This window comes from Dermacentor andersoni, chromosome 6 (genome assembly GCF_023375885.2).
Source record: "Dermacentor andersoni chromosome 6, qqDerAnde1_hic_scaffold, whole genome shotgun sequence".
NCBI lineage: Eukaryota > Metazoa > Arthropoda > Arachnida > Ixodida > Ixodidae > Dermacentor > Dermacentor andersoni.
Window position 1 is genome coordinate 90,431,806 of NC_092819.1, and position 23,174 is coordinate 90,454,979.

At 47.4% G+C, this 23,174-nt stretch overlaps 1 protein-coding gene across 1 annotated transcript in view; it reads left to right on the plus strand.

Annotated features, from left to right (window-relative positions):
* Nucleotides 1–10,367: 10,367 nt before the first annotated feature.
* The window catches only part of LOC126522554 (dual serine/threonine and tyrosine protein kinase-like), a 127,307-nt gene continuing 114,500 nt past the window's right edge, over nt 10,368–23,174 (plus strand). Inside the window, exon 1 of the mRNA XM_072288805.1 lies at nt 10,368–10,792. The gene's annotated coding sequence lies outside the window, so the exon portion shown is untranslated. The remainder of the gene's footprint in view (nt 10,793–23,174) is intronic.

Below are 23,174 nucleotides of genomic sequence, written 5' to 3' on the forward strand. Positions count from 1 at the left end.
TAAGCTTTCAATTTTTCATGGCCATTAGTCTGCGACAACTTAAGAATTGAGTACAAACTCCACTCACAAAAACGCAGTGCGCCTGTCCTTATTCCCTGGAAAATAGCCGAGCCAACTGGAGTCCACCCACCGCTTAAAGATTTTGCTCTGCTTATGCACAGGCTAGGGTAACTGAAGAATAAAATGTTAACAAAAAGTTTCTTTCAGCAAGAGGCGATATAAACATTGAGTCACAATCACCGCGCAATTTCACCAGGACGATAACACATACAAAGTACGAATCATTGTATACACGGCACGTTTTCAAAGTAGTGTCCGAGTCCTCACTCACTAACATATAACCACATATGCCCACGGAAACGCACTGTTACACGTAAACTAATCGTCACATATATAAAATGATGTTCAATATGTAGAGCGTACACAATAGTTATCACAATGATTATGTGACACAGACACTTTACATAATTTTGTAGTGATGCTATGAGATGTGTAATATAGAAGAATGATCATCTATACGAGAGCACGCACACATAGAAATCACGGACACCTACATTCTATGCACATTCAACGAATACTTTTGATGTCCTGGCTACAAGAACCAGGCCGGTCGAAAATTAAGCCATATGCCTCCATCAGCCACCGATAGGAAACGGCATGACCCCTGTCGAAGGAACTCTTCTTCCCCAAGGAAGTACAACTCCTCTGGCAGAAACGGCAGTAGCTCAGAGTAGAGCTTCTCCAGAAGTGGAAACAGAGCGCGGCGATGATGTCCCGTGGCAACTGCCTCGCGCCGTTTACGCCACCGACAAAAGGCCCACGCATTCGATCCCGCGACCTCGTGCTTAGCAGCACACCATGGCCACTAAGCAGCCACGGCAGGTAAAACGTTTATAATTTGCAGACTAAAAGCGCGGGAGCATGGGAGCCTCACCATTTATCTTGTACTATATGTTCTCGAATGAAACCCACCATGAAATAGCGTAGAACTGGCGTCACACGATGCGGCTACAAATGCTATTATTTGCTTTGACTATAAAAAATTGTGCGACAAAATTTCAACGTACTCTATATAGCACATACATGCGCTGAAACTCATTTTGCCGCTATTGTTTCAATGACACTGATACGGCTGATTGTTTGCTCTAATCAAAAACATTTCTTCTTTAAGGACGATGTTTTCATTGGCGAACTCGTGTGGCTTGTCCGAAAGGAAGACAGGGATTTTAACGCGATTATCATTATTTGCATACGTCAGCCCTTTTGAGCATATCTATCTATCTATCTATCTATCTATCTATCTATCTATCTATCTATCTATCTATCTATCTATCTATCTATCTATCTATCTATCTATCTATCTATTTGTCTGTCTGTCTGTCTGTCTGTCTGTCTGTCTGTCTGTCTGTCTGTCTGTCTGTCTGTCTGTCTGTCTGTCTGTCTGTCCGTATGTATGTATGTATGTATGTATGTATGTATGTATGTATGTATGTATGTATGTATGTATGTATGTATGTATGTATGTATGTATGTATGTATGTATCCTCTTACGCCGACCCAGTGGCCCAAGTTGTCTACCATCATTCCAGCTTTGTCATCCGACTCTCGTCATACAACCGTCGTCATCCCATTGTCCTCATACCGTTGCCATGCTATCGTCGTCAAGATCTCGTCCTGATAGAGTCGCAGTCACGCATTCGTTTTTGTACTATCGTCGTGACACGCCGTCACGGTTATTTTATCGTTGTCATTGTAAGTTGTCACCCGACTCGCTACGCCATTGTCGTCCCGCCTTTCGTCGTCACACTGTCATTTTATCATAGTCATCGCTTCAATAACGTCATCCCTTTGTGGTCATGCCGTCGTCGCCATACCGCATTTATGGTACCGTAGACGTCAATCTTTCTTCCTCATTCTGTAGTCTAGTGCTGCCGTTGTCATGCCATCGTAGGTATGACAACAGTGGTCGTCATATAGTCGCTATCATGCATTCCTTTTCATACCATCGTGGCCATGCCGTCGCGGCTATGCCATCACGGTCACTCCAGCTTCGTCATCGGACTCTCTTCATGCCGCCGTCATCATCCAGGCTTCGTGATATAGTCGTCCTCATGCTACTGTCGCCATGCACTCGTCGTCGCCCCCTTGTCCTCATACAGCTGTCATGCCATTGTCGTCATTGCGTCGTTGTCGTACAGTCGTGATTATGCATTCGTTGTCACACGGTGGCCGCGATGCCGTCGTGGTCGTTCCATCGCGGCATTGTAACTTTGACGTCCGACTGTCGTCATGCCACCGTCGTCACGCCATCGTCGTCACACAGTCGTCGTCGTACCATTGTTGCAATGCCCATCATCCTCACAGAGTCGTTTTACCATCGTTATAGCTCCAGTAACGTCACCTCATTGTCGTAATGCTGTCGCCGCCATACCATCTTCGTCTATACAATGGCATAATTCCTTCTTCGTCATTCTAATGATGCTGACGTCATTCAATCGCGTCGTGATTATGCCGCCGCTGTGACGCTGTCATTGTCACTGCGTAGTCGTAAGACAGTCGCTAACATGCATCCGTTCTAAATCCATCATCGTCGTGCTGTTGTGGTTGTGCCATCGTCCTCACGCCACTGTCCCCGTGTCGTCGTCGTCGTCGTCACGTTGTCCTCGTTATATAATCGTCCTCCTCTAAGAATCGTCACCTGATTACCGTCGTGCCGTTGTCGTCTTACCGGCTTTGTCGTTTCATCGACTTAATTTCTTCCACGTCATTCCACCGTTGAAACTGCGTGGGCGTCGTACAGTCGTCATGCCGCCATGTTCATGGGCGACCTTGGCAAACGAGTGCCGTAGCAAAGTGGGACAATACCGGAGAATGACGCATCGAGTCGAAGCGACAGAAATCTCAGAATGACTACAGATGTTAAATAAACCTAACCTCACTAATATGGCGTGTCGCTGCGTTGCTCAAACGCTAATCGCATTGCCATAGACAGTCATCGTCAGATGAGTTCTACCACAATATTTTTGTATTTGTGTGTCTCTTCATAATCGAAAAATATGGGTAGGGACGTTCAAAAGAAATCACCTACTGCTTGGCAAGAGGAAAACTTATAATTGTAAATGAAGCTGGAGAATAAAACTCTAATACAAGATTTTCGCAACACAGAGTTTCTAAGTGAAGTCATAATTCTAACGCAGCCCATCACAAAGCGGCGAGAGGAACAGCGTTTACCGCGAGCCACGGGAAGGTCACAAAATGGCCTCTGAGAAAGTTCTCGTAGCTTCGCAAAGCGTGTCGTGCTGGCTTGGAAAGCATGAAGATAGCACGCCAGCTGTCAGTGATACAGCCCGATACGCGGTGGCGCGTTAGTCCCTGCGAAAGAAACACTTGTCACTCCTCACTCCTCTTGCTTCTTCTGGCAAACCCCGTGTCGGATACTTTCTTTCTTTCTTCTTGTCTTTGCAAATAGCTCACCTTCGTTTATACAGCTATATAGGGAAAGCTTACTTTGTGGCTTCCATATTATCGCTTTGTCTTTCCATCGGCGTTATTTGTCTCGAGTACTAAGTTTGTGCAGCGCAAATGCACAGAACAAGAGCGCACTGAAAAGGACGTGGACAGGCGCTGCCTTCCGACTACATTATTTTCTAAAACGCCGAACCAACCTAAATACATGCACACAGGTTATCCGGCAGCGAATGAGTATCAAAAGTGACCGTTCAGACACTGCATTTCTTTATCTGTAATATTCAGGCTGGGGCCGCTCACGCAGATGTCATCCGCTTTCCTAATGAACACAATTTGCTATCTGGTGGTGGTGGCAGTAGCGCTTCCAGTACTGATGATGATTATACTTTTTTTTGGCTATGGAATTGGCAAACGACACATGCAGATATAAGCACAAGGACATACGTCATTGGAGACGAGACACGACAGCTGCATGGCTTTGTGGAGGCGGTTTATAGACGCGCCCCTTTACAACACAGGACGTGTCAGCAGAAACGCAATATTCTTGTGCTGCAACTCACCGGTGCGCTCCCACGCCTCGGACAGCCTGAAATCAGGCGCCAATAACAATACCTTAGAACTTAGTCGCATTTTGCAAATGATTACTTATTACGCCGGAGGAGCCTCAGTTAATAAGTGAGCTTACTAGATGTCCAGTGGCAATATTCATATAGCAAAACATACAGAATAGAGACGAGACCAAAATTATGAATAAACACAGCAGCAATCCTCCTGTGGCGCTATTATCACTATCGCTTTTTTTTTTTGTAGTGCTGTTACTACGCAACCTGGATTCTCAAAACGTGGGTTTCTGGTGGGTACCACCTAACATGGTATCAGCATCTCGCTCGAAACAAACTCTGGCCTGAAACTGAAGCATGCTCCTCCACGTGAAGAACGGGCCTTCTATACTATGAAGCTAATCCATCAGCTCACAAAGTGGGACATATTCGTGCCTCTAATTACGATCTCCGATATCTCCGGTGCAGATTTCCATACTTTATATTTCGGAATGCTGTTCCACTTATGAATGTCGCCGCGCTCAGTGGATGTCGCACTGACAGTAAACATCAGACGACCCGAGAAGAAATGTGCTCGCGCAGCCTCGTCGTCGAGGTTTTGCTTGCGACCCTTAAAAGTTACAGGGTAGGGAAAATCTCAAGGTGCGATGTAAGAAGTGCTAGAAGAGGCCATCAACTGTATAAAGGCACGGTTTGACATCGGTCGCAATTTTTTTCCGCTCTACTTGTACGCTTCACTCGGAAGAAGGCTTTCTCGATACAAGGCCGTGACAAGCCTTAAGTTTCAGCGACTCCTATCTCTCAGCCTCTGGACAGAGTATCGTCTCACCGAGATGTCAGTGTTTTGCACAAGCTCCTCCCGTTTTCAAAACGTCTAGCTTTTCCTACAACTGCGGAAGTGCTGAGAAGCGGTGTTATCCGACAGGCCAAAACCGAATGACAGCGTATATACAGTCTGGACGGCGTGTCAGATGTCACGCGAGTAACTCTAGGGTCAGGTAAATGAGACGCTGTTGACCGCGCCGACATAGCGGGTTCAAGTTTCCTTGCTTCTCGGAGCAGAAAGATAAAGCAGGGGTTTCCAGGATTGGCCGTCCGGGAACAAAGATTGAAGTTCTGAGACAGCCCGCAAATAGGCTTCGTTGCGTCGGGCAGCCACTGACATCGAATGACACCGTCCGAGTTCGGTGATCTCTGCTCGCGCAAATATACAACATAGGCGCAGACTAAGACTCGCGATAGTTTTTACGCCGAGTTAGCACCTGTGCTTTTTTTTCCTTTCTCTTCGGTCATTTGAAGAAAAGATTGCAGCGTTCTACAGAGGCTAGGTGAGGATCAAGGAGATCAGGGCTCGAACGGGTGGATGAAACTACTGTCGGCCTTGCTGGGGGCTCAGCAGCTATCAAAATGAAAGTAAGTGCAATCGAGTTTATCCCCTTATGGCGGCGATGAATTCTGCTTTTACCCTTAGCAAATGCCAAACAAAAAGAAAATTGAAAAGTCAGTTCGCATTGTAAGAAAATGAAAACAAACAAAAAAATCAACCTGTCGACAGCGTGGAAGCTCCTACTCTCTTTCGCTTAGCATTAAAAAGCTAAATTTAAATAACAAACAAAAACACTGATAGCGGTAGGCCGTACAAATGTTCAGCTCTAACTCGCCGAGTGTAAACAGAGCTTGGGGAAGTCAGAAGCAGGCAACAGAGCAAGGCACGCATGCGCTAAATATGCGCCGTAAGTTAGGGCCCGTGCACGAAGGACATGTACAGGGACACGAAGGACAATACCCGTACACGAAGGACACGTGGCGCTGTGCAGTCGTAGGTCTAAAGTGCGTCGCTGTTGTAAAACAACTGTTCCTCTGCGTTTGCTGCTTCTCACGGTCGCGGACCCAACGTCTCAGCACGTAGAATAAACGGAAAGCAAGCTTTTCGCCATCCACTTGCCATGATAAGGTAGGGTCTCCCTCACCGTTCTCCGTACGTTCTCCGTGCGGGCCGTTACCATGCGTGCACTAGCTGATCGACCGCCACTTCAGGTGCAGGGCCACGAACGTGCGCTAGCCAACCGCGTATACAAGACGCCTTGGGCGGAAAGCCTCCGTGTTTCCTGAAGCGTAGTACTGCGTCATGATGGCTAGTCATGATGACTGTGGCCTGCGAGGTTCCACCTTCGTGCCTTTTTACACCTTTCTATTTTTTTTTCAGGCTCATAACACGCAAGACACTTCAGGAAAGGTGGCCCGAATCAGTCCAACCCCCAAGTATAATTTTCTTTTGAAAGCAAAATTTCGCGCAATTATTGCACATCTCGGAGGCACGTATAGCACACTAAAGACTACATTGAACGTGTAATGAACCAACACAAACTCCCAAGTGTAGATTCTTGTCGCAAGCGAAATTTTGAGTGATTATTCATCTCCGAGGCGCATATTACCCTCAAAAGGCTTCACACAAAGTGATCCTAGCTATTGCAAATATTATAACTAGCTTCTGCAAGTTAAAAAAAAAACATGTTTTGGATAAATTAAAGCGACTTTTTTCAGTACGGTGCCGTCTATGTGGAGTGTGTGTGGAACACTCTAGGGATTAGTGGTGTACCTCCTCGTCATCATGGGTTAGATTGTAGGACACAAAGCCGCCGTACGGGAAGTACAAATGGCGCATGTCTGCTGCGAAGTCCATGGGCAGTGAAGAATGCAAAGCGGAGGAATATAATCTTAGGCAAGATCTTAGGAAATCTAAGCAAATAACCTTAGGGCATCTCAAATGAATAAATTGTCCAGATTTGAGCCGCAAGATATATTTCAAGCCTGAGATAGCTGTGAACGCTTTCCTTGCTGTCATCTTTCTAACCCGTATCCCCCATCCCCAGTGTAGGGTAGCAAACCGGAGACTCATATCTGGTTAACCTCCCTGTCTTTCCTCTTCATTCTCTTTCTCTCTCTTCTTTGCTGTTAGACTTCCGCCTACGAGCGCGCCAATACCGTGAAGCTGCATGCTTATGCAGATAACAGGACAGATGGCCAAGTACACGAGCACAATTATTATGTTCATCTTGATTAGTGATACGCAGTGAACTAAACAGAAATGCCACGAACCAAATTCGGCAGTAACAGTTTGCCATTTCTTCAAGGAAAGTTGGACTGCTCCGCTCAGAAATAAAACTAAATGCAAGGACACTGCTCGTGGTTATCATATTGTTATTTTTTTATGGACAAGGATCTTTACGCATACAATAAGAGTCATGTTTCCCTTTGCGATGTTCGCGATTTTCCTGCCATGTCACCGGTACTTGTATCCCCGCTTATATTTCTTTTTTTCGTACAAATTCCTGACTGCGTGTGCTAAACTGCCTTCTTGTCCTACAAGATTCATTTCCCGTTCTGACTGCGAATAATATGCAAATAAAGTAGCCCATATAGTCATTGCGCCTGCGTTGTCGCCACGCGCACAAAGCCTAACAAAACAGCACCCGGAGATTAAGGAGAAAAGGCCCAACGCACCCGGGGTATGGTCGCGAAGCCAGTGGCATAATTCTTGCCAACGCTACAAATTTATCGCGAATGAAGCGGGGCTTCCATCAAAATTGAGTACAGTGGCAATGAACTTCATCGCAAAAGAAACTGCGCATAGCTCAGCGGTCACAAGTCGACGACACAAATTTTGCTAGATAAAGCGTATGCTAAAAGTTTATTTACGATCCACCAGAGCATGGCAGCGTTTCAAAATTATTTCATATGTTACCAAGAATTTGTTGCTTCGCAGCTGGAGCACAAATTTGCGAGGCAACATTTCTAGTTGCTAGGCATAGACCGGAACAATTTGTCATTTTCCTGCCTCTCTTTCTCGAACCCTTTCGGTGTAATCTTTATCAAAGCCGAATCGCGACCCTTCGAAAGGCAGCAGCCCAGCTTCTCTCAAAACCCTTTACTTATGTGCGAGCTCCGCATGCCCTGTAGTCTTGCAAAAACACTTTGCACGTGTGTGTGTGTTTGTGTGTGTGTGTGTGTTTGTGTGTGTGTGTGTGTGTGTGTGTGCGTGCGTGTGTGTGTGTGTGTGTGTGTGTGTGTGTGTGTGTGTGTGTGTGCGCGCGTGCGTGCGCGCGTGCGTGCGCGCGTGCGTGCGTGCGTGTGTGCGTGTGTGTGCGTGTGCGTGCGTGTGCGTGTGTGTGTGTGTTCGCAACGCCGTAATGGTACGAGAGCTGCAAAACGTCACGTGGACACTTCTGCACAAACGGAGCAATCGCAGTCGCGCCCAAATCAATTCAGGCAACAGTTTACCCATTCGCATATATCGTGTCGCTGCACGTGGCGTCCTTCCGACAACATGTTACGTTTACCCGTTCAAGCTAAGAGGCATATGTCGAGATACGGACGAGCTAAATGTAAGAGAGAAAGCATAAAATTTGGCGTGCACATACACTGCAGGTTTTAAAGTCCTTCCGATGGTGACAGAATGCACAAACATTGGTGTATCACGCTTAATGTGGGCGTTAAAGAACACCAAGTGGCTAAAGTTATTCCCGAATCCGTCCGCTGCGGCGTGCTCCACAATCGGGTCGTGTCGTGATTTTGAAACGTAATATCCCGAAATTTAAATTGAATAAATGCGACGTTGGTCTTATATATATATATATATATATATATATATATATATATATGTAGTTCTGTGTCACGAGATGTCCGATTCGCCCACGCAGCGTACGCCACCCAACGAGTGTGAATGATAGGCGAAGATGCGACATTTCCGGGACGACTAGCCTGATTAATGAACCGCTATCAAGAGAATTTGAGTTATCTGGGCATTACTGGCTGGCTGATGCAAGATGCCGCGCCGAGGGCTGCTCCTCCGGGAGTATTGCAAGGTCCCGATCTCGTATAGCGTAACTTCGAGAGCAAGAATAAAAATAAAAGAGGAAAGCTCAGCGATTGACCGGAGTAACGCGGGGACCGGGTCCGCGATAAGATTGAAGAGCGAAGACCGGGAGAGACAGAGAGAGAGACAGCAAAACACAGGATTAAGGTCACCAGCGAAGAAACCAAGACGAGACGGGTTGATGACATGAGATAGCCAGCAGAAGGAAGAGAGAAGAGGTATATTCGAGGAAGCTGTGGGGAAGTTGCACACATTTGCTCTGCCGCTGCTTCCTCCGAGGCGCCTGGAAGATAATCTGTCAGCCTTCTTAAGAAAGCCAGTTCAAACCGGCCAGGAGCGTGCATACAATTCTGTTTCTGCACGCTTGGTCGAAAGTGCAGCTTCTCGCAAGGATCGCTTTGCGCGCTTCCGACACAGTGTTAGTCGAGACTTGTATTAGATGGCGACAGTGAAAACCAATGAAAAAGTATAGGGAGTGCAGGCTTGCGAAACACATTTGCAGGCTTGGGTTATTATTATTTTTGTTTTTCTTGAAGCAATGCGCGAAGCAATGAAGCAACCTGGGGTTAGAGTAGTTCCCTTAGTGTTTCGCCAGTGTCGTGCTCGTAATTTCATATTTAACGATTCCTACGGCGCTCTTTCGGGACTTCAGTTTTCCACCATTGGGACCCTTTCGCGTGATTAGAGCTGGATATGTAGTATACGACGTCTCAGTGGCAGCGCAAGCTCGCGACGTCAGCTTTCTGCTCAATCGCCAAATCAGCGCCTCGGGGACTGATTCGTGATTCTCTGTAATGCTAGTAGTTTAGATCAAGGGTTAGAATTGTGCTATCTGTCACAGGAAATTTTTTTTTTTTTAGTTTGGGACCTTCTAAAAGAAAGGCACCTGGTATAGCAAGTACCTCAAGAACAAAGACGTACTACATGCGTGCGTGCTCGCTCTGGCATGCATGTTGCTGTATATACCTCTATTCGCGCATACACACGTGCAATCACCAGCAGGTCTAGTGTTACGTTGACTGCTGCGTAATACTGTGCAGCAAAAAAGAAAAAAAAACAACAAGAAAATAATTCCGGCATCGTAACCAAGCCTGCGAAAGCTCTTTCCGGCACAGGTCTCTCTTTGAAGGCGGGAACGTCGAAACATACTTCCTTCGGCGGAAAAAACAAACATACGAGACAGACCGCGAGAGGCAAAACACGTTACTAGGAGCACAAGTATGCAGCGTTTATTTCGCATTCCTTTCTTTTTTTTTTTTTTTTTTGTCGCTAACCACACGCAACCCAATGAGAGAACAAACCGAGATTTATAAGCGACCGCAAGGAAAACAAGGAGGTGCTGTACGTGAACGGAGAGAATTTAAAAAAAAAAGTAACTCTCAGGCATTCGGAGAAAGCCGTTAGAAGCAGGACAAAGAACTCAGTCCCGCAACTGGCAGAGAGCACGAAGGTATGCGACCGGGCATTCTCTTCGCTTTCTGTTCTTTTCTTTTCACCTCGCGCGGCATCGAGAAGCAGCTGGTGAGCGGCGCATGCGCGTGAGCGCGATCTCGCTCGGCGTCGGTGTTTCAATTCACACGTAAGCAGGAACGCTGCGGTTGACGACGAGAACAGACGAAGCGATGCTGCACTGGCAGTGCTAGCAGACGAACTTTATGCCAGTAGCCAGACTTTCTGCGCAGCGAAGCCTATCCGTGTTTCCTGCATGTTCGTCGACGCTCCGGTACCGCCAGCTGCTGGTGAAACGGTCGGGACGCTCCTCGACGAGCGATTCGGTGCCGGAAAACAACAGTGCCCAGGATTATAACTCAAGACCCCGGCAGAAGGACCCAGAGGGCCACTACGAACGCTACTCTGTCTGACGGTGCTGGTCGTCTGCCCCCCGAAGGCAAGTTTGCTTGAGCTTTTACTCCTTCCGGCAGGACGCTCGTCGTTTGCGAAGCGCCGCGTTGCCCTTGCTGTTATTCTTCGCTTAAGCGGCTAGCAACCTGAGTAGGGAGAAAAGTGACGGTGATTCCGCTTCGTGCCAACTCGGTGGGCGCGCAGGCGGTGGGCCCGCACATTCCTGTGCGGCCAATATCGTTAATGTCCGCGCTATAGTTTGCCCGCCAATTTTACGCATATCATGTCGGCTGTTATTCAACTTGTTTGTTTGCTTTCTTCGTCTCGTATATGGTAAGAAGGCGCCTAAAACGTCCTTTACGACACATCCTAATACAACGTTCTTCAGCCGCCGAAAGCGGGGAAAGATGCTTGCAGTTCAGCATGCGTTCTCTGTACCGTAAATGCAAACGTTTAAAAAAAATTTTCCTTTTGCTTCACACCGCAAGGTCGCGTGACAGGTAGGGGTCGCATGAAATGCTTCAATGCCGGCTGTATGCGGCTCGCGCCAGCATGCCCGCGACTGTATTTTGACGTGACAAATGACCGCAAAAAGTTAACGGAACGTTCTTTCCTGTCACTTTCATCATTCTGTTTTTTTTTTTTTTTTTCCGGCCAACTGCTGCTCTCGTGAACAAATGGCGAGGGCGCCATGCCGTTGTGCGCAAGGACAGGAACATTGTTGTTGTCTTAACAAATTGTTCGTACCAGCTAGAAAAAACAGGTGTTATAGACGTTACTTAATAATTACTGCATGGAGGTGTAGTTTGTGATCCGTAGTTTCGGCGAGGCAGGGCACTTGGAAAAAACATCTTTCACACGAACACGCATTATGTGTACGCCTTCGTCATGTATGTCTGTGTGGGCTTTTTTTTTTTTTTTTTTTCAAATGCGCTGCCTCACCAAAATTTTCTACAAACACTGTTTTTCTAGCAAGCTTGTGTAGTTATTTGTGAAATGCCTCCTGAACAGGTAAGCGGGCGCCGAGACCTACTTGATTGCGCGTTTGAAGAAGCCAAGTACGTGTTCCTTGGGCCACCATCACACCCAAAACATTTTTGATATGCTAAGTTCAAAGCCTCAAAATTCTAATTTAATCCCAATGTCCAATGCATCGTATATGCGACGCTCAATTCGGTGCCTCAGAATGTTTGTTTGGCCGCGGGAAGCTCAGCACAAATTGCCTAGTTGCTTGTTTGCTGTGCTGGAGTGGTTTCAGCTCTGGACAGTTATATAAATAAAATAATTACTGTACTATTTAAGTCTAAAATAAGATTTTATTCTTCTGTACATATGTACTCTCCATGTCGAGAGGTCAACAAACTAAACTTTTCATTATATGAAACTGCATTTGGGCATTGACAGGGTTAAGCGTGGAGAACTCAACGCAAGATCTGCAATAGCGTTTTTGACAAGCTCAATCCAACTTTAAATTGTAGATAGCCCCGCAATCTGATTATTTTAGTAATTTATCTCCGTCTGAAACGACTTTATTCGTTTGTTTTAGTACGAATGCACTACCTATGGCCATAAATAAGTGGACAAATTATTTTAAGTTTCTTTGGTGCTTTGGGTTTGGGCTTTCATTCAATCAAACTTTATTTCCGTTCAGTTTCAAACAGAACTGGGGGGAGGGGGGGAGAAGCGGGGAGTTGAGAGGAAAAAGAGGTCTAATCGACTGCTTTAATAAGCTCTCGAAAGGTGTCGAACCCCCAATCTAACCGCACAAGTTTTGTGAGGTTGAATCCCATCGTTCTGTAAGCTGATACTGGCTTCTTCTTCTTTTTTTTCTTTCTCCCTTTAAGTTCACTGTGCGAGGATGAATTGCGGGCCACAGTTCAATGAACTGTGGCCCACAGTTCAGGCACGGAGTTCCAATACTCCCGACGCTGTTTGGGCAAGTGGCGCGCTTGTCACACAGACGTCGGCGGGCCGTTTCATCGGCACATCAACAACAAATGCGCGCGCTGACAGGCTGTTGAACCGAAGCTTTGGTTCGACAACCGAACTCTCGAAATACTTTGCCGCAGATACAAAAGAAAATGAAAGAACGCCTCGAATCCGCGCTTGCGTTATACGCAGAAGAACGCGATGCAAGGGCCTCGTGTGTCGGCCAGCGCCTTTTTGCTCGAACGCATTTGAAGCGAGATGAATTGACATTGGCGTAGAACCAGAAGCGTCAAAAGTATCACCAGGCTGTCAGTATAGACAGCTGTTAGATGAGCAACGGTTGCGTGCAGGCCGAGCTATAGCCTTTTACCAAACGTGCGAGTTTGTTTAACCATTTTTGTTCAAGCTAGTTCTTCCTGTAGGAATCGTAAAGGCAGCGCTTCACACGGGCGACTCGAGGAGGTCGTGTGATCATTCGCGACTGCCGACCATGCAGCGGCGAAAGCCGAACGATGTTCGCAGTGGCCAGTGCGACCGGTCAGTCGCCGCACCGAAATGCGTCTCGATATGCCGTTGAAATGTTTGCTCTCGATGCCGTCGCCGCGTAAGATAAGCGTGAGTGTATATACAGATCGTCGACCTGTTCGTGCGGGTCTGGTTGGTTCACCGGCTTTGGCGAATGCGGTCGCCCGACTGAAAGATCGAGCAGCGAGCGACCGGCCCAAAATGGTCGTTTTTCGTGGAACGTGGCCATTTGCAACTGCAGGTCGCTGTGCGAGCAACTTGGTCGCGCGGTCCCTGTGAGTCGCCGGTGTGAATGAGCCTTAATTATTCACAGAAAGCTTCTGACATGGAAAAAAAGAAAGCCGGAACTACCCTGGGAAATCTGTGCCAGCCATTTTACTTACACAAAATACGTAAAGTTAGTGGTACAATTAATTCGTTCTCTCTGCAGTTCTCCGCCAAAAGGCCGAGATTTTTTTGTCTGCCCTGCATTCTTAGAGCACGCCGCCTAAGGCCTTGGAGTGTCTTGGGCATGGCCTTAGTAAACTCTTCGAATCATTCGTGCCCATTCCTCAAGCAGTTCCGATTCAAAATTTAGAAGTTTAAAGCTGCAGCATTTGAGAACTTGGGACAGACGGCTATTGCATATCATGAAAAATTATACTTTGGGACTTTCGTTATTTTAGTTGTTTTTTTTTTTCAGCCCACTTATACAGAATATTTTGTTACTTCAGAAAGAAAACTTGAAACGGTCAGTGTGCGTACATCGAGTCGCTGACCGTATGAAACGGGATCAACGGTTCGCCTGGACGAGGGCGACGAACCCCGCATGTATTCTCGGTCGCTCACTTTCTGGGCAACTCGGGAGCACCGGACATGGATATCGGCGTGTACGAGCGAGAGGATCGGTTGGCACAGTGCCAAGCAGCTTGTCTTCGCGCGGTATGGCAGGAACCCTGTCACCCGTAGACGCCGTCGTCTCAGTCGCCGTTCGTGCGAAATCTCGCGAACGAGGAGGAGACAAAGGGGAGGAAAGACAGGGAGGTTAGCCAGTGTAAGTACCGGCTGGCTACCCTGCGCTGGGGAAAGGGATAAAGGGAATAAAAGGAGAAAGAAGAGGAAAAAAAGGAAACCAGAAAATTGACACAACAACGCGAAACTACGCGCTACAACATTCAAAGGCGGTCGCACAATTCGCATGTCCGTAAAAACTTCAGCAAAGCCCTTAAGGCCTTGAGTGCCGAAGCCCGTCTGGACCAGTGTCCTAGAGCTTTTTCCTCTGTAAAGGGGCGGTTGTACAATTTTTCAAACTCGGTCACGAACACTTTTCTTGGCACTTTGTAACGGGGACAGTCACAAAGGAGCTGCTCAATCGTCTCCTCACAGCCGCAGGTGTCACAAGTAGGGCTGTCGGCCATTCCAATGCGGAATGAATAGGAGTTTGTGAATGCCACGCCGAGCCACAGGCGGCACAGAAGTGTTGCTTCCGCTCGCGGTAACCCTGGTGGTAGGCCGTGGTAGGCTCGCGAAAGTGAAAGCATCCCGGAAGGTGATCGGCCCACAGTACCGCCCCAGGATGCAGTCGAGGTATGGACGTCAGCCTTGTCACCCGGCGGGAGCAGCGATTTTCCGGCGGCGAAGAGCTGCCAGGGGCCACGCAAGTTGCAGGTTTGCCGCCACAAACCATGGTCGCATAGAGCGATCGATGCTCGCTCCGCAGCCCCGTCAACAGTCGATGCCTCGCGGCGTAAACGGCATCGTACGTGCAGCTCCCCGTGATCATATACCTCTCGAGTGAGTTCGTGAGGTTGCTTGAAGAAGACAAAAAAAAAAAGAGCGCTTGTCACCGCGATGCGTCCGGTTCCAGTAACACCAACCATACAGTGTAGCGTATATGAAAAATCGAGTCACTTCAGTAGCCTTACGTGATTTGAATGCGAAAACATTACAAAGTCTATAATTGGTTACCGATTGGTTATCTCTAATATGATACGCGACGTCATGAGCTGTCACTTGTCCTTCGCAACTCTACCTTAATCCACCTTGCTCTAATTTCTACCAACTTTAATCTACTGTAATCCACCTTAATCCACCTTGCTCTGTTTACCAACCTTTATCTACTTTAATTCCCTTAGTTCTCTTTACTCCAGCTTAAGTCACCTTACTCTAACTTGTTATAACTTTAATTATGTATTTCTATTGACGTCATACAAGACGCTTATGACGTCAGTGATGATGATTTTTCGTACCACTCGTTGCCTACAGCGCCGGATTTTCTGCCTCATGGGCCATATAATGCATATGCATCATCACACGCATGCTTTGAATTGGGGAAGGTATTTTTGTCTGCGTTATTGTCGTGCATATCGGGCTATTAAAACATATAGGCACCGAGCGAGGCGCCTGGAGCACACAAGCCACCTAGCGGCGACCTTGCGCTATTATTGTCAACGACGCCTTCTTGTTTTTTTCTGCGATTTACGCTGGTTTTAATTTATCCCGGAGAAAACTCCTTCCAGCAAAGTGGCCAGATCGTGCTTGTTCCGGTGTAGTAACAATGCTGCGTCACGGTTGCAAGTGTCTTCATTCCACGTTGAATCAAAGCGCGACGTTTCAAAAACAAATCCGCTGGATTGCGTCCTGCTCGCCTGGAAATTGCATGATGTTGCATGTCACGAGAACGGCAAAGTAGCAGTCACTGACCAACCCATGCATGGACCTGACATTTCGGAAGCTCCTGCGGTTTCTATTGCTTGAGGAGTTTATATCCTGATAGGTGCCGCAGTGCGCGAAAATTGGACCATGACGTTTCCGCTCGGTGATCCTAAGAGAATTCAAATAGGATGGACTCCACATGAACACACCTCTTGGGGAATCTCTGTCGTGTCTGGTGACTCTGGCTATTGCTCGAGTGCTGCTAACTAATCCGATAACTCTATCAGGGCATGAATACTTGACGATATGTGAGTTAATGCTGTTCGCCTGCTCGTACGCTCTACCACACGTTTTAGTGTATATAAACAGCGTCAGTGCTTAGTCAGTCTTTCTTGATTCATTTTAGTTACCGTCGTTTACTATTGCGCTAGCAATTATATGGACACTCAAGGCGCATTTCTGCCGCCGCCATAATGTTCCGTATAAAGTCCAAGGACGATAACACCGTCTCCGCGCGTCGCATGCTGTATGCGCGAGTAAACCGACGATTGCGGCTCAGTCTGACGCGCACAGAGGAGAAAGCGAAGAGCAAACGCGCCGTCTTCCGTCGCGCGAAGGGCCGTGAGGGGATGGGGGGAGGGAGGGAAGGAGGGAGGGGGGCGGTGTTGTGCTCCGGCAGTAAGTGCGTGCTTTGCACGGCCACGCACGGTCGCGTGCGCCCTATTTTGAAAAGGATCTGCCGACGGCTTATACGTTTGTGGGTGCCTTGAGGCGCTCTTGCGTTGAAGCGACAGACGGCACGAAGGTCACTTCGCTCGCTGCAGCTGCCGCGCTTGCTAACACCAACGCTTTGAAGCGATGGTCAGGCCTCATCGAGTGTGACGTGTTCATGTTTTCTTGCGCGCTGACCCCATGCTTGTTAATACAGTTAGTAAGGGAATGTTTCCAAGTTTATACGGCCGATAAGACTACTACCCTTAATTCGTATTTGCTATCGCAATCGATGCTTCTCCTTTCGGGCTAAACTGCGACTTTTTCAGAAAATGAACTTTTGAGCCGTAATCGGGGCTTCGATCGCCTCGCGTGACCAAGAAGCCGTAGCACTGGCTCAGCGGTTATGGCATAGTGCTGCAGAGCAGAACGTCGCTAGTTCAGTTCGCGGCTGCGGCATTCCGATGCGTGTAGGAGTCTATCGGCAGCGGTCATTTACCGTGCTCTTTTTTTTTTTTTTGCTCACGTTAACATACCCCATTTGGTCGAGATTAATATGGAGTCCTCCATTACGTTGCCTCGAATAGTTGAAAAGTGGAATTTCATATTTTTTTATGGAAACGTGTAAAATATAGCTTCTACTATAGAGGTGAACCCTGTTATCCGTAAAACATCAATGATGATGCTGAATTTTTTGCAGCTGTTGTGGTTGGTCTCGCTGGAAATCGCGTTTGCGTACATTCTATTAACGTAAGAGCAGTCATCTTCCTGCCGGAAAACAGAATTTAGTATTAGAATGCAGCTTTATAAGGTCCATATTTAGCTATACTTACAACATATCAACACCTTCTACATACAACATACAACACCTTCTAGAGAAAATTACGCTTTGCTCTGTTTTTGTTATTATTTGCTGTAACAATTTGTATTAATAAGATTAGCGTTCTTAAGCTACTTGACGCATTTTCCGTTGTCTGAGTGTCTTTCTGTCTATCTGTCTCTAACCATGGCGACACAATACCGCACCGCAACAAACGCAGGGCGCTTCATAAGTGCCCGTATAGTATCTGCGCCTATAGCTATAGCTTAAGCTCAATTTAGGCGAACGACGATCTATCAGCAAGAGCACGTGCGGTAGGTCAGCGCCATCGTGGGCTACAGAGTGACCTGAACTCTCCATCGGAAGGCGTTTCAGTCCAAGGTCGACGCGGAGACCCCGGGTCTGCGCAGCTTGCGTCAGCTGCGCCGTCACGGGCGCGCCAGAACAATCGTGCCTGCACCGCGCTCGCTGTATATGCAGCGGTGAACCTTCGAAGCGGTACACCGGCTGTGCAGGCGATACAAAAGACCGCGCGGGGCCGGCGACATTCTCCAGCGCGCCATCCCGAGCACAGGCGTTGCTGCTGCTGCCGCCTTATTTGCCGACCGGCCGCGCAAGCGGTTGGCGCGAGCGTTCGCAATCACGTCAGCGCGAACGTTTGTGGATGCGGGCTATTACGTTCTACGCGTGGCCCGAGTTACGTCACGAGCTCAAGCAGCGTTCGCGCGAGGCAGCTGCACGCTTGCTAGCGCTGCCGTCTGCGCTGTTCTTATTTCCTTCCCTTTTTTTTTTCTTTGTGTGTTTGCGTCTGTTTCTGCGCGTCTGTAGGCCGCTCGAGGCTCTTTTTAGTTGGCCAATAAAGGTTACGATACTTCAGCAATTAAACGCTATGCTCCGCATAAAATGCACTAACCGACAGATAACGGCGTACGGAGTATTCCATTTAATGGAAATTACTTGGGCACACTTCGTAGATAATTGTGCAGGATATCCCGGCCCCAGAAGCCGCATTCTGGTGGGCGCGGGATGCGAAAACATTTGTGTACCGTGCATTCAGTTCACGTTAAAAAACCCCACAGGGCCAACATAATCCGGAATCCCCGCTACAACGTGACTCATAATGAGATCGTGGTTTTTGCAAGTAAGAACCCTGGAGCTCTATTAATTTTTATGCTACAGAATGCAAGTGGGGACCCTCTGAATGGGAAGCTTGTAGGTCTGAGTGGAGAGGATTCTGCGCCTTCTGTGGCTGGTGTCGCTTCAGTGATGAACGATCCTCTGCACAAGGGAATGTGCTCTGAGAAACTAATGTACCGTGCTGCATATTACATAATCGGACCTATTATGCAACAAGACGACAGGCCTTTTCTTTTCCTTTGGAAATGGCTCCGAAACTTTTGAGACCGTATCATCTGTGCAGACAAAAATTGTTCGAAAAAGAACGCTTTCGCAATTTTCTATTTGGGAACGTTATAAGTGAAAAAATTGCAACAGCTTTCTTCTTGTGCTGTGTTCGAGATTCACATTTCTTGAGAAATGTCACTGAAAATGTCACTTTGACATGTTCCGCGATTGAATGCCATGTTACTCCGTGGAGAACTTGTAGTTACTGCCATATTGACCTCGAAGCTACATAGCTGTGCGGGCGAATTTTATTGCGACAGCAACTATATGGACACTCCAGGCGCATTTCTGCCGTCGGCGTCGCCGTGAGGTTCTTTATAAAGGTCCAAAGGCAATAAAATCGTCGCCAGGTGCCGTTGCTGTATGTGAGAGCGAAAGCGGGCGAGAGTGAGCCGCCGAACGCGCAATCTCGAGTGCGCGACCCAGTAGAAGGCGGGGTGGAAGCGCGCCCTCTTCTGTCACGCGCATGGCACGGGGGGGAGGGGGGAGGAGGAGCGTTCTTTACCGGCGGCTGCTGCTTACGGCGCGGCCATTTGGGCGCCATATCTTCAAGCGATCTGCGGCGGGGCCATAGTGACCGCCCACGCGGGCCTCATCTTTAAAGCGATCTGTGATGTTCGCAGAGTGCGCGCGCAGTGTCGGTAGTTTCGTATGCGCTGTGATTTCGACGTTTCGATCGCATTGAAGCGAGTGGTGGACGAAGGTCAATTCGCGCGCTGCTTCTGCCGCGATTCCTCACTCCGGCGTTTTCACAGCGAGTTTCCGCGCTCATCGAGCGAGACAAGTTCGTGTTTACCTGTGTGTGCGTGACACCGTGGTTGTTTATGTAGTTACTAAACGAATGTTTACAAGTTTATACGGCCGATAAAGCTACCATCCTTACTTCGTATAGCCATCTACTAATTTGCTATCGCAATCGATGCTTCGGCTTTCGGGCGAAACTGCGACTTTTTTTACTCTTTTCTACAGAAGTAATGGACATATACGCCCTACCTGAAAACAGCAAGGCCAAACTGGCGTTTCCAATAAAGAGCGGCTGGCTTTGCGACAGGATGTATCTATTAGAGTAATGTTACACTGAAAGGTGGGCTTTCTGCCGAAAAAAAGACAGTTTAATTTTCGAAGTACCGGCGACCCTGCATCACAATCGATTCTGCTGCCGGGCAGTACACCTGAGAAAACCAAATCGAAGTCCAAATCGCCAAAGTTTTTTGTTCGTAAGCGCTGTTTACCAGTCACCTTCCAGTCACATAACACTAAAATTTAGTAGCACCCGTTCTTAGAAACAGTTCTAGCCTAAGAACGTTTTCTGAATGCAGGCCCAGGATAAAAAAAAAAAGTCAGAGAAACTCGGCGCAAGTGTTACATCTCAAGCTATCATTCTGAATAAAATGGGCGTCTGAATCGTGTTAGATTCCACGGAGGTTGGAAGGTTTCCTCCGTGATGCCCGGTTAGCAACTCTCTCCACCAGGTCGTTGTCCGAGAACCTCCAACGCTCTCCCGGTCACAGATGTTGAAGCATGCCGAACGGATGCTGACGCTCGAGGAAAGAAAATTGACTTGCGTTTTAATTCAAATTTGTTGCAGGCATTAGGCTAGGAATAGAAAATAAAGACGAACAGTAACACGAAGTGCTCTCTCGAGAGAGAGCTACGATGGCAAAGCCAGCACGAAGCTCTCGAGAAGTCTACTCCGGCTGGGCATGGCGCAGCTGAGCGTGGCCGCGAGCGTCTTATCTTACAGGTAATGTGCGATGGGTTCGAAGGCTAGCCAACCCGAGTTAGCTGATGGCTTCGCGTGCGCGGTGTTCTCGCATGCCTAGTACCTCCTTGCCTATCGTACGAGTTGAAGCGAGAGGCAGCACGATGGGCAATTTGCTCGCCGCTGCTGCAGCTCTTCATCCCAGCAGCGCTCTTACAGCGAGTGTCCGGGGCCATCAAGTGAGGCGTGTTCCTGTTTGCCTGTGCGCGCGTCACACCTCCTGGTGCCGCAATAGTTGGACGATTAACACAAGCACAATGACACAGAGGTCGTCATGAAGAACACTCTACAAAAAGGTACGATCGCCCTTAATTCTGCCAAGCTTGTATTTAATTAAGTCGAAAACTGTGGTTGTGGTAGAGGAATGCCTTCGAAGAGAGTATGGATAGGGAAGTGTACCGTGACAAAAAGAAATTTTAGAGCGCGCTCAGCTTTGCATGAGTGTACATTGCAGGTTTCGTGCGGCGTATTTAGGCGGAACTTAACGTTGAAGTACGGCAGAAAGAACCTCAGGAGTCTCTTCGTTTTCTTGTCCTTTTTCTAATGTGTCAGTTGAGGATGTCATGGAGAAGCTGATCGTTTTGCTGACTCCTCTTTTCATCGTTCCTGGGGCACTGCTGTTAAAATGAGGCAGAACTCTGCCTGCAATGACCCATATTTGCTGCGCAGCAACCAGCTTTGCATGTTCACGAATAATGGCGGATGTCATCATACCCCTTATTACTCCGTGTGCGTCGGCTCTTTAATATGCTTAAGCGAGCATCGAAGTATTTAGGTGTCTAAAGCACGACGCTGAAAGAAAGCATTTGAATGTATTGCCGCTGATTTTTTTTTTCTTTTGTGTGTGCATGCATGTGTGCTTGCGTGCGTGTGTGTGTTCCCAGCTGCGCAATTTTTCTAGATAAGTAACGAATGCGCATACAGGAAAGCGTTACTCAGCCGCAATATATTCTTCCAATGCAATCTTTGAAGCATTCACTTCAACATTCTACTTCACTGTACCAACTAGGCAGCGAAACAGCCTATTTAGCTCACTTATTATTTTTTTCTTTTTTTTACTACAGACCTTTCATTAAAATTGTCAGACAACGCGCACAATTTCACCGCGCTTGAAATGGATGAAATCAGGTCTCCTTAACTGTCCCACAAAATCAAAGGGAACTGTGCCTTACATTTAGGGTCCTCTGTCATCGAGTTGTAGGCTTTTTTATTTAAATAGAGTAAAAATTGGGAGATGATTTTAAGAGATACCGGGAAGAAATCGGGGTTTCGAGATTTTTTGTATAGTTTTACAAATTATTAACAGTATCAGTGGTTCACGGGCGTAAATGTTTCATTTAACCGAACAATATTACTCACAGGAACATATAATGATAGAGAGTTGCTCTCAAGTCATGAGACACCCGCCGTGGTTGCTAAGTGGCTATGGTGTTGGGCTGCTGAGCACGAGGTCGCAGGATCGAATCCCGGCCACGGCGGCCGCATTTCGATGGGGGCGAAATGCGAAAACACCCGTGTACTTAGATTTGGGTGCACGTTAAAGAACCCCAGGTGGTCGAAATTTCCGGAGTCCTCCACTACGGCGTGCCTCATAATCATAAAGTGGTTTTGGCACGTAAAACCCCATAATTTAATTTTTTTTTAAGTCATGAGACGAACTAACCTATGTAAAATATCTCGTTGGCGGGCATTATTTAGTCTTTAAGACCACATAAAAAAACAGCAAATAGATACGTGCTTCACGACGCCTTCTTTTACTTCTTTGGGGCTTATTTCAACAAGGAGAAATAAACAAGCGTGAATAGTAGAGCAGGCGGGGTATACTTCACAAAAGACGTGGTAGTTTTCGTTATCTTACAAGAGCTTGTTGACGTACACCATCGTTTGAATTTTGAGCATTTGCGCGTTTCTTTTTTATATATACGGGATGGGCCTTTGAATGTGCATACCTTTGTTACGGAAACATGTTCTCAGTCACAGCTGCCGTTCGCAAAGTAGAACAACGTTCGTGCTGCGTTCGCAACGTTTGGGGATAGCGGGTGGTGTTGTGCTGCCAGCAGGCCAGCACGTGAACCCTGTTCTCGGCGCTTTGTCCTAGATGATATCGTCCAGACTCACTCTTTAGAGAATTTTCAACAGCACTCACCTAACTCAGCGGAGATGCATAGTCGCATAATGATTGACTAAGCTGGCTTTTGCTGCAGGGATCCAGAACCGCGTCGCGTCGCCATTCAGTAAAATGATTGTCGCGGCCGATTGGATGATCGAATTGTCGTGCGTGTCAGTGACATTTCTCCGCGATGTCCAGCCCCACTTCGTGCTCATTCTGTCGCAGTATCGTTCGCGATATGGTTACGTTTGTTGTAATACGATGTATCTCGAACGCTTGCTTGCCAGTTGTTTTTGTAACGGCTGCAATTTTTTTCTTCCACTTAATAACATGACGGAACTTCCGAGAGAGAACTGGCTTAACCTGATTTTCATCAAACTTGTTCGGAATGCGAAAATGGGGGAATTGTAGCATTTTACCCGAAAACGAAATAACGAAGTTACGTTGTTGTTCCAGTGTACCGTGTGTAGCACTTTGTTCATCACTTGTGTTTGGGCAGGTCAGCTGAAGTATTGTATAAAGCCAATACCTAT